The sequence below is a fragment of the Canis lupus genome, chromosome 16, assembly GCF_003254725.2.
Source record: "Canis lupus dingo isolate Sandy chromosome 16, ASM325472v2, whole genome shotgun sequence".
Taxonomy (NCBI): Eukaryota; Metazoa; Chordata; class Mammalia; order Carnivora; family Canidae; genus Canis; species Canis lupus.
In genome coordinates, this window is record NC_064258.1 from 20,530,727 (window position 1) to 20,541,531 (window position 10,805).

The 10,805-nt window shown below is 50.1% G+C and overlaps 1 long non-coding RNA gene across 1 annotated transcript; it reads right to left on the reverse strand.

Annotated features, from left to right (window-relative positions):
* Positions 1-2,182: 2,182 nt before the first annotated feature.
* On the reverse strand, positions 2,183-9,386 carry LOC112662477 (uncharacterized). The gene is made up of 3 exons (XR_003138626.3): positions 4,580-9,386; positions 3,126-3,693; positions 2,183-2,822 (listed from the first exon to the last, which is right to left on the reverse strand). It is a non-coding gene; the product is annotated as an uncharacterized LOC112662477 (long non-coding RNA).
* Positions 9,387-10,805: the final 1,419 nt, after the last annotated feature.

Genomic DNA, 10,805 nt, shown 5'->3' on the forward strand with positions numbered 1-10,805 from the left:
AGGGTGGCTGGGTGTCCTGGGAGGCCTGGGGTCACCTGCTTGCTCTGTTAGACGATGATGGGGCCTGCCCTGGGCATTGTCGGTCATGCCCCCCTCTGCTTTCGCCCTCTCCCCTGCCTCCCATATGGAGATGAGGCTACGTAGCTTAAATATTTATCAAGTGCATCTCTTATGCCAAGAAAAGACCAGGAGACCTTGACACAAGTTACTACTAAAAACAGTGCTGTGATGTATGTCCCCGTAAAGATGTCTGTATGTATGTACAAGAACGTTTACAGAGGAATTCTTGGGCCGGAGGGGACGTTCATTTAAAATTGTGAGAGGGGCAGTCCTGGTGGCTCAGCAGTTTAGCGCCACCTTCAGCCCAGGGCCTGATCCTGGAGACCCAGGATCGAATCCGACATGGGGCTCCCAGCATGAAGCCTGCTTCACCCTCTGTCTCTCTCTCTGTCTCTCTGTCTCTCTCTCTCTCTCTGTCTGTCATGAATAAATAAATAAAATCTTTAAAAATAATAAAATAAAAAAATAAAATTGTAAGAGATGATCCCAGATTGCCCACCCAAGAGATTGTATCAGGTCCCCACCGCACAGAGCCACGTGCAACAGGGCTCGTCTCTTATCACCCCTGCCCCAGATGTCATCTTTGCAGGTCAACTAAGTGAGAAACACTTTCCTTTTAGACTTGATATGCAATTTGGCTTTATTGTTAGTGAGGAAAGGGCTCTTCAGATGCTTGAAAACACTTGTATGCCTACAAGTTCCACAGCCTCTTGACTGCTTTTTCATCAGTGAAATAATCAGCAGTAACGAGCAGCACCTCCTGGGTGGTGAGATTTACATCAAACGTGGTAGACATGGCTGTTCCATAACAGCTGGTGGCCTGGTGGTCACCCCAGGGGCGCAAGACGAGGGGTGCATGAAACAATCAGAAAAAAAAGCAAGAAGTGGGGCACCTAAGTGGCTTAGCTGGCTGAGAGTCCAACTCTTGGTTTCAGCTAAGGTCTGCTTGAGATCCTCTCTCTCCCTCTCCCTTTGCTTCCTTCCCCCTTGTACTCTTTCTAAAATAAATAGATAAAATCTTAAAAAAAAAAAAAAAGAGAGAGAGAGAGATGACTTGGGACAACTGGGTGGCTCCGTGGTTGAGCATCTGCCTTCAGCTCAGGGCGTGACCTGGGATGGAGTCCCACATGGGGCTCCCAGGGAGCCTGCTTCTCCCTCTGCCTGTGTCTCTGCCTCTCTCTGTGTGTCTCTCATAAATAAGTAAATAAATATCTTTAAAAAAGAGGTGACTTTAATCTGGAAAAAAAAGAAAAAAAGCAAGAAGATATAGGATGTTGTTAAATATTCTCTGTCTCACTGTGATGAGCAAGGGTAGAAACAGCAGGTGCCATTCACCCTGGAACCTCCAGGCAGCTGATGCATCAGTGGACCCTGCTCAGAGCTCACCTGATGGTTGGAGAGAATGCCCCTTCTGCACCACTGGGCACTTGTCCTGGGCAATCAGAGGCCTTGTGCCTCCCATGAGGATTCCCACCTGGGCATAGGTAGGAAGTCTTTCCCAGGCACCCTTGCCGTCCCCCCCCCCGCCCCCCGCCTTCCAGGCAGTGCTGTCAGAATGTTACCCTCCCTCTGCAGAGCCCACATACTATCCCTGCCTCTTTCTGGAGGCTTCTTTCTTTGTTTGAGCTCTGGCCCATCCCACTGAAGCTTCCATCAGGCGTCCCACTTCCATCAAGCATCCCCAGTGACTTTATGTAAAACGAAGGACCCCTCCTCCATAACTTGTTGCTCTCCCTCCACTGCTCTGCTTCCCACCCTTTTTTAAAAACCTGCCCTGATGTCCAATTTGCTTGCTTTAGGTCTAATTATGGACAATATGTCAAAGCCATTCATTAGATAATTCAGTTAAACGTATTAAAGACCAAACTACAAAGGTTGCTTGTGAATAAAAAAAGGGTCATGTTTATGCATGAAATAACTCAGATTGGTCCTCTCGGGGTGGCACCAGCAGGGGTCTGGTTCCAGCACTCTGGCGGCTCCAGTCACCCTGTCTCTGTAGAGCTACTAAGCTACTAGGGGGAGGACCACAGAGGTGTCCTGCCAGTTGAGGAGGGCCGGGCCGCAGCACCCCCCCCCCCCCCCCCCCCCCCCCCCCCCCGCTTGTAGCTCCTTCTGTCCTGGGTATCACAGAGCCCCTCCGATGGAGATGCACTTCCCAGTTGCTCTGGGTTGCTTCGGCCTTTAGAAGGATTATCATAGCGGTGCCCCCCACCCCATTATAAGCCCTTCCCATTTCAATCGATGGTGTTTGTGGGTAACCTAAAGCCTTTGATCCAAGGTTGTTTACCTGCCCAGGGACACCATTAACTTTCCTGAACAATGGCACAGCTCCAGGGAGTTATCTGAGACTCAGACCTAGTTCCAGAACAATCAACTCTAAGTTGTTTAAGAAGGCTGTGTACATTAAAACAGCCATAAATCACGGTAATGAATCCAGCAGCGTGGGGAGAAATTCATTACCCATCTGATACATGGGGCTCTTACTTCAGTGCTTGATGCATATCCTTTTGTGGGTGGTAAATGAGAAGATGTGATAGTAACACACTGCTCCATAAACAGAAAACATTGCACATGTATGGGGGTGGGGGCAGAGGGGTAAGAACCCAAGCAACCCACCCAACACGTAAGCGCTTTATTATTATAAGATTTCTTGGGGCCAACAGTTCAGCAAGGAGAATTTATAAACATATTTCAACCCTTGGAAGGATTTCAGCATAATTTGCTTGGGCTCCTTAAGCGAGGAGGAATGCATCTCTGGGTCTCTGCAGAGCAATAAAAAGAGAGAAGTGGCTGTTTGTATGTGCGTGTGCTTTCACAGCATCTGAAATGCTTCATACTTTCCAAACTAAATGGGTCTGTCTGCCTTCGAGACCAGGAAGGATGGCAGAGCCCAGGAGCGTCTGGGGAAGGCACAGAATGCTCTGAGCGCGGGCATGTGCTGCCAGGCAAGCCAAGGTCAGCATCTTTCTGAAACTTTCATTTGGAAGTGAAAACGCTGATGCATGGGGCCCAGTTCTCATTTGATTTCCATTTGCAAATGAACAGGAATGATTTCTTCCACTTACCCTTGGTGATTAACGTTGGCCATCAACACTGCACAAACAAATGAGCCTGCCCCAGTTCTCAGCTGCATACGTTCGTTCAACACCTCGGAAATGTCACATCTTGGGTTTCTGGGTCAGGAATGAACAAGCACAGGGAACTACGAGGAGTTAACCTTGGCTTCTGGGGCTGGCCTGGTTCTTACATGAGACTTTTCAAATATTGGTCCTATGTCGGGTTCTTTCAAGTGGGTGATAGCTGGGGGAAGTGCCTGTCATCCAGAATGCTGTGGCCAAGCCGTCCCTGCTGTGTCCCAGCTGCTCTGCTGGGCAAGGAACAGCCGGGCCATGAGGACGTTTGCTTCAGGATCAGAAGGGGTCGTTGTGAAGAGTGAGATCACGCTGGCTCTTTGGGAACTTGCTTCCCCTACATACCACAGAAGCCACAGAACAGGGGCCTGTAGCGGTGCATCCAGGTGGTCCTGTCCTCCCTGGACGTGCCCTCTGAGCTGCCCTTGCATCTCTGGGAGCGAAACCCCGCCTGCCCTGCAGAGCCTCCCGAGGCTTCAGCAGATGGATCAGGGATGAGCATCTGTGACAGAGAAAAGGACATCCTCCTCCAGACCCAATCCCACACCCACGGAGCGGATGTGACCTTGGGATGCCCACTGAGTTTGGGACAAGCATCTCCTCATCCCCGGGCGCCCTGTGAGGCAAGAGAAGATGCTTAGGTGGGGTGGGAGAGGTGTAGAGGGAGGGATATCACCTGCTGATCTTGGGTGAAAACATGGAAAGTCTAGCTGTCACGCTCTCACGGCGTCCCCTCCCTGCCTCTCCTGCCTTCCTCCGACTCGACTCCTATGCCACCCCAAGCCCATCCCCCCGAGCCCACCCTCATCTATGCGCCCACCTGTCACCCAGAGGCCTGGAGTCTCCCTCAGGGGCTCCCAGATCCACTTCTCCTCATCCCACGCCCCCTGCTCGCCTCTGGCGGTGCCCACCTCGATTTCTACCATAGCTTGTGGATTTTCCTGCGTTTATCAAATGTTGCATTTTCTCGGGATCCCGGCCTATTCTCATGTTAAACCGTCTTTCTGTATGACGGATCTAACTTCATGGTTCTAACTCCTGACTCAGTATCCTCATCCTCAAGCCCTCCAGCGCTCGGACGGAATCGCGTGGCTGCTGGTCTGCGGTCTCCATGTGGGTGACTTTCAGGCAGCTCCCACCAACATCTCCAGGATGGACTCATCGCCTCCTTACCCTTAAAACCACTGCTCTTCTAGTGTTCTGTTGGTCATGGTGCCACCACTCACTTGGTGACTAAGCCAGGCACAGGGGAGCTCTGCGGGGCTCCCCGCGACTGTCCATCTACACCACCCGTCTGTCACTGGGATGCCTGGATGCTCCCACCAAATCACTCCTGAACCCACTTCTATGCATTCCAGCCCCCAGCCCAAGCCTCCATCAGCACCAACCTGAGATGTCCCCATAGCTTGGTGCCCTCTGGGCATCGCTTTTGGCTTCTCTAGTCTGCTTTCCACACTGTGGACAAAAGGACATTCCAGACTCTCAAAAGCAGTTCTTCAGTAGCTTCCAGTGTGCACAGACTCAAATCTGAAGCCCATAATGTGGCCGGTGACACAGGATTTGGCACCTGCTACCTCTGCCTTGTTTAGCTGCCTTCTTGTTTACGTTCTTTCCGGAACCGGATTCAAAGAGCTCCCGCATCGTAGAGGGCTCTTCCTTCTGGTGGGTCTTTGTAAAATTCACGACGCTGACCTCAAAGGCAATGGGTGAAAAAGACGGCATCTACTGCTGACATGAATGACACCACTGGAACTCTCCAGAATTGCTGACTGTGATGTCACTTGGCTCAACCACTCTGGAAAACTGACTGACTGCCTCCACCACAACAGATTGTACCTACAGCCCATGGTTCCTAACTCTACTTCTCCATGTGCACCCACAAGATACAAATAAGCACATTCACGGGGGCAAAATGTAATCGTAGCCCCCGACTGGGAACATGCAAATCCATCAATGGCAGAATGGATACCTGGTGGCAGAATATTTACTCCGTGGGCAACAGCCAGCAGTGGGAATCACACTGCTCGGCCTCAAATACCCTTCAGGGAAGACTCTTCTTTCAGAACCAGTGATGTGCGACATGTCCACCCAGCCCTTTCCATCTGAAGAGTCACGTCCTTCAGTCCTGGGAAATGTACTGGGTTTTGTTGGTTTGTTTGTTGTACTTTCTTCTTTCCTGTTTTATCTCTTCTCCTTTTCTGGAACTCCTGTTTGTCTAACGGACGTTTGGGGTTGATCCTCTAATTTTCTTATTTTCTTCTCCTACTCAATCTTTTTGACTCTGTACATTTTTCCAGACAGATTTCTTCAGCTTTCTTTTCCAAGCTTTGAATTTTTAAATTCAGGATCCTATTTTTAGTATCTAAGAGCAGCAACTGGTTACTTGTGAACTGCTCCTGTTTTGTTTTGTTTTTAAGATTTTATTTATTTATTCATGAGAGATGGGGGGAGGGCAGAGACACAGGCAGAGGGAGAAGCAGGGCTTCTCCTGGTTTAAACTGATTCTGGGGGGCGCCTGGGTGGCTCAGTTGGTTAAGCATCTGACTCTTGATTTTGGCTCAGGTCGTGATCTCAGGGTTGTGGGGTTGAGCCCCACGTCCAGCTCTGTGCTCAGCATGGAGTCTTCTGGAGATCCTTTGTCTCCTTCTGCCCCTTCTGCTCGTGCACGTGTGCTGTCTCTCCCTAAAATAAATCAATAGGTCTTAAAAAAAATAAACTAACATTCTGTTCTATTGTTTCATGAATCCAGTATCTCCCTTATTTCTCTGATGATATTCATTACAGTAATTTGGTTTTTAGTTTTCTTTTGCTCCTTTTTGTTTGCTTTTTAGTGACTTCCTCTATTTTTCCTTAGTTTCATCTTTGTCTTTGTGTTGGAAGCTCTATTCAAATCTCTTGTGATATTTGGCTATCAGTTCACATTTGGGAACGAGGCATGCAAAAGCTGTTCAGAGCTCTCTGTGTGTGATGGATTAAAGATGGCCACACATTGTCTCTTCTCCTCCCATTAAATTACATCCTGAGACCTCCAAGGCCAGATCATAAGCAGCTGTGTGGCTTGTGCCCAGGCTTCCTAGAACTTTTGCTCATGGAGGCCACCTGCCACGCTGTGAGGAAGCCCAAAGAGCCACATGGAGGAGCCTGTGTTGGGGAGAACTGAGGCCAGCAGGCTGGGCCAAGCTGCTAGCTCACAGCCACGTGCATGAGCCATTCTGGAACCCGTTCCACTGTGTGAGGAAGTGTGTCTGCTGAGTTCTGCCTAAATTGGAGATTTGCGAGGAAAAGCAATTATTCCTGTTTTAAGCCACTGTGTTTCAGGACCACACGCCACATGATGCCACACGACACCACACGGTGTACAGAACTGCTTGTGTGCACAAGCAGGGCATTTCACCTGGTGGTACTCACTCTGGGGTGGTTAGGTGGCAAACGGCCTTTGGTTAGGGAAGCCCCCAATAACAGCGTTTGTAGACAAGATGCTGTTTGCCTCCAGCCAGATGTGCAGCCATCACTACCCTCTGCCTCCATAGCTCTTTTCATCTAGGAAAACAGAAACTCTACTATCCTACAATGTTTGATTTAACCAGCTCCAATTGGTTTCTATTCCTTGAAACTAAGTTCTAGCTAGGACATGTGGAACTGTGCAAGGCGTGTCTGTGCAAAAGCTGTAGGTGGAAGGCCAGCTTGGATGGGATCACTGTGGGTGCTGAGGTAGGCTGAGCTGAAACCTTTCTTAGGTGATGGGAAGATTCTGTGTTTTCTGAGCCACAGATGAGTAGTATAAAACTGTGTTGAGAAGTCGGACTTGACAGTGTTGAGTAATACGGAATGAAGAGGAATATGAAAGCAAAGGAGATGAGTTCATTAACTCAACAAGTATCTATCAGGCTCCCTGTAGACACCACGCCCTGGTCTTGGCCTTGGAAATACAGCAAGGGACAGAATAGTTGAGGTCTCTGCCATCATGACATTTATATTCTACTTGGGAAAGACATATAAGGTACAAGTCAATGCATACACAAGATAATTTCAGAGAGCAAAAATTGTTACCAAAGAGGGGCGCCTGGCTGAGCAGTTAGTTGGTGAACACGTGACTCTTGGTCTCGGGGTCGTGAATTCAAGCCCCATGCTGAGGGTAGAGTTTCCTTAGGAAAAGAACCAAATGAGATGGCAAAATAAACAGTGTATGGAGAGGGTGGGGTCCACTTTAGATATATGACCAAACAAGAAGTCTGTTAGGGTGGGGAGATGGAAGTACTGGTTAGGACAGTTAACTCAGGAAGGACTCCAATCAGTCCTGTTGAATTCCACAAATTTGCACCTCTGGCACAAAATCCAGGAGTTTAAGGGCTTAAATGGAGGCCAGAGGTTAGGGGGTACACAAAAGGCTGGTGCAGAAGAAAGTTAGTCTAGGGTCATTGAAAGAAGTCGAATGTGTGAGGAGAGTTAGTTTTGGGGGAAAGTTGATTCTTTCCATTTGGGATTTGGTAGTTTGAGGATATGAATGGGACACCTGAGTGGAAATGTCCAGCAGACCCAGAGGTCAAGCCTGAAAAAGTCAGCTCCTTTCTCTGCCTGTACCTCCTCGTGGATCTACCTCCTGACAACCAACCTTGGCCATCAAGCCCCTGTCCACGGCCACCCCGAGGTCAGGCACTAGTCCCTTCCGGCCTGTGGCTCAGCAGCAGCCACTTTCTTGACTTTACCTCCCAGTGTGAGGCCAACAGGAGATGCTCCACAAATGTTTGCCGAATGAAATGAGATGGAATCTGAGATGTGCAAAAAAAGAGGGGAGTGTTAAGCTGCTGAAATTTGGAGTTGGCAGCATTTTTATACTTTTTTTCCAGACTGGCAGGAAGAAGAGGCTGATGGGTTACAAAATGGCAGCGTGGCAGGAACATCTTGGCACCAAGGGCAGGCCTGAGACCGTGGCCCTCTGCTGTCCTCAGAAAGGTGGTGGAGCACACCCAAGATGACGGGTGGCCAGGGGCTTTAAAGAGGGTGCACCAGAGAGTTTCTGGGGGTCTCCGACAGTCCTGAACAAGTGGCATCCGTGTTCTGGGCCACTTTCTGGCTTATCGTTATGTCCCATACCCCTCCTGGCCTCCCCAGGAATTAACAGTGACCCTAAGAGGAGGCAGTTAGCCTGGTGCCAGGAAAGTCTCTGCTGAGCAGGTGCAGAGAGGAGGACATCGAAATTGGAAGTCACTTCTTGAGAGCCACACAGCAGGACAGTGGTGGCAAATGGTAGAGGAGCCCCCACATCTTGTGCTTCAAAACTTGAGGCAGTGGTTCCAAGCAGCTCTGGGGTAGCTAAGCACTTGCACTGCTAGGCTGTCCCACAATGAATCCCCTTCTTCCCTCCTCTGTACCCTCTTCAGACAAGATTTACTGAAGTCAAGTGAACCTTGGTTCAACCTTGTTCGCAGGTTCTAAGTGGTCGTTTCACTTAAGACATTTACCTAAAAGCCCTTTCCATAGAACCAACTCCTGCAGGCATGCTGCCAGCAATTAATGAAAGATGATAAAATAATAAAAGAAGTAATACATTAACTATATTATCCTTGCACATTTGGGCAGTCCTTTTCATTATATCCTCTTTATGGACATTCTCCAGCAACATTTGAAGAGCTCCTTTATTGCTGTTCTGTGCCTGTTTAGGTTTCTAGACATTAACAGGCTACTTAAATGCTAATGCTCTCTTCGGCTCTCTGTCTTCGCTGGTGGGCTTTGACGCAAATGCTCAGTGGGTACATTACATCCATACCTTCCCCCTTCTGCTTGGAGAGGGAGCGGAAAGAGAACTCGGGATGACAGATTTCACTTTTGGGCTCCCAGCCCCTGAAGGAGATTGGATTGCTAATTAAGAGAAATGATGCAATCGGCCTTCATCTCTAATTTGCTTAGAGAACAACGTGGTCTAGAAGGCAGCGTCCCTTGGAGACCTAGGATTTCCAGGTCACAGTCTGGGGTGGGCACGAGCGACACCTGTCTTACCCGGAGCAGCCGACCTGGGGTGACATACTGTGTGCTGCGTGTCTGTGCTTCTGTTCCACCGGCTTGTCCCGCCCCCTCCGAGCCTTTCCCAGACCCATTAATACCTGTCTGATACACCTAAGGCCCAGCTGCTAACTTTTGAAAAGAGCGCGGGTTTTGGAGGAGAGAAACTGTGCCCAACAAAACCACGAACTCTTTCGGCAGCTGTGGTGGCCACGTGACACGGTTCTGACCAATGAGATGTGAGGAGAAAGTCGGAGGGGATGCCTGGGAAAGTCTATGAGACCACGTGACAGTTGACCAATGAGAAGCAAGGAGAGTTATGGGTGTGATTGTTGGGAAAGTTCAGGTGGCCACGTGACACGGTTCTGACCAATGAGATGTGAGGAGAAAGTCGGAGGGGATGCCTGGGAAAGTCTATGAGACCACGTGACGGTTCTGACCAACGAGATGTAGGCCGGATGGCACGATTTCTAGGAAAGTTCCTCTAGCCTCACTCAGGAAGCCCTCCTTCCTCTCTTTCCTTCCTCCTTCCTCTTACCTTCTTTCTGCCTGGCAAGGGGACGGATGGACTCCGGACAGGCAGCCTGCACCCCGAAATCATCGGGTAATAAGCCCGAGTGTGGAAATGAGCACGCTCAATGCGAGGAAGAGAGCAGAGACACCAAAGAGCCTGAGGGTCTGGCAGCATCTTGAATCGATGTGGGTCGGGTGTGGGTCACCTACCTCGGGACTCGTGGCAGAGACGAAGTCCCTGGGTGTAGTAGCCACTGTGGGAGAGGTTTTCTGTTCTTGCAGCTGGTTGCCTTCCTCGCTGATGTGGTGTCACAAGGAGAGAGCTGGGCCGGGTGAGCAGTCATCATCTTTGAAGCCTGGGCAGGACTGGGGACCGGCCAGGGGTCCTCTGGCGGGCACAGCCTCACCCCTGCTATAAACTTGGTCCCCGTGGCCTCCATTCCTCCTGTGCTGGTCACCCTTGTTCCTGTGCTTACCTGGCAAGAGCTGACCTCTGGAGGCCCCGCCCAGGACGCGGGCTGGGCCCCTCTCCCTCCCCAGCGTCTCCTCTTGTGTCCCCACTGCAGGCACATCTTCCAGTTTTGACTGTTGTGTGACGGAGGCGCAAGCCTTCTACCTCCCCCTGGCTGGAAGCTGACTGCTCTAAAGACAGCAAGTTGAGAGCAGACGACTAGAGAAAGTGAAAAAGACGCCAGAGAGCGGCAGTGGGCGCGGGTGAACCCAGCTGTGCCCCCTGATAGCTTATTCTGCAAACCTCCTGTGTCTGCCTTCCTTCTTGAACCCTCAGTTGAAGAACTGAGCTCAATTTTCTGAGCTAATCCAAGGAAAGGAGAGAGCCTTATGCCGCTGGAGCGTCGTGAAGGAGAACATGGGCTGCTGGCCAGATGCCTATGGCCTCCCTGGGTGTGGACAGGTGCCCTCAGATGGGAGGAGGCCACCATTCACTGCAGCACACGTTTCAGTGGTCTCTTGCCATTTTACTTTTCAGCTATTTTTATCAAAAACTTAATTTTTCCCTGCAGTGGACTTACCGGTCCCTTTGCCTAATGATAGTTCTGATTCTTGGAAGCTGAATGTCATTCGGGTTGTGCCTCCAGTGTG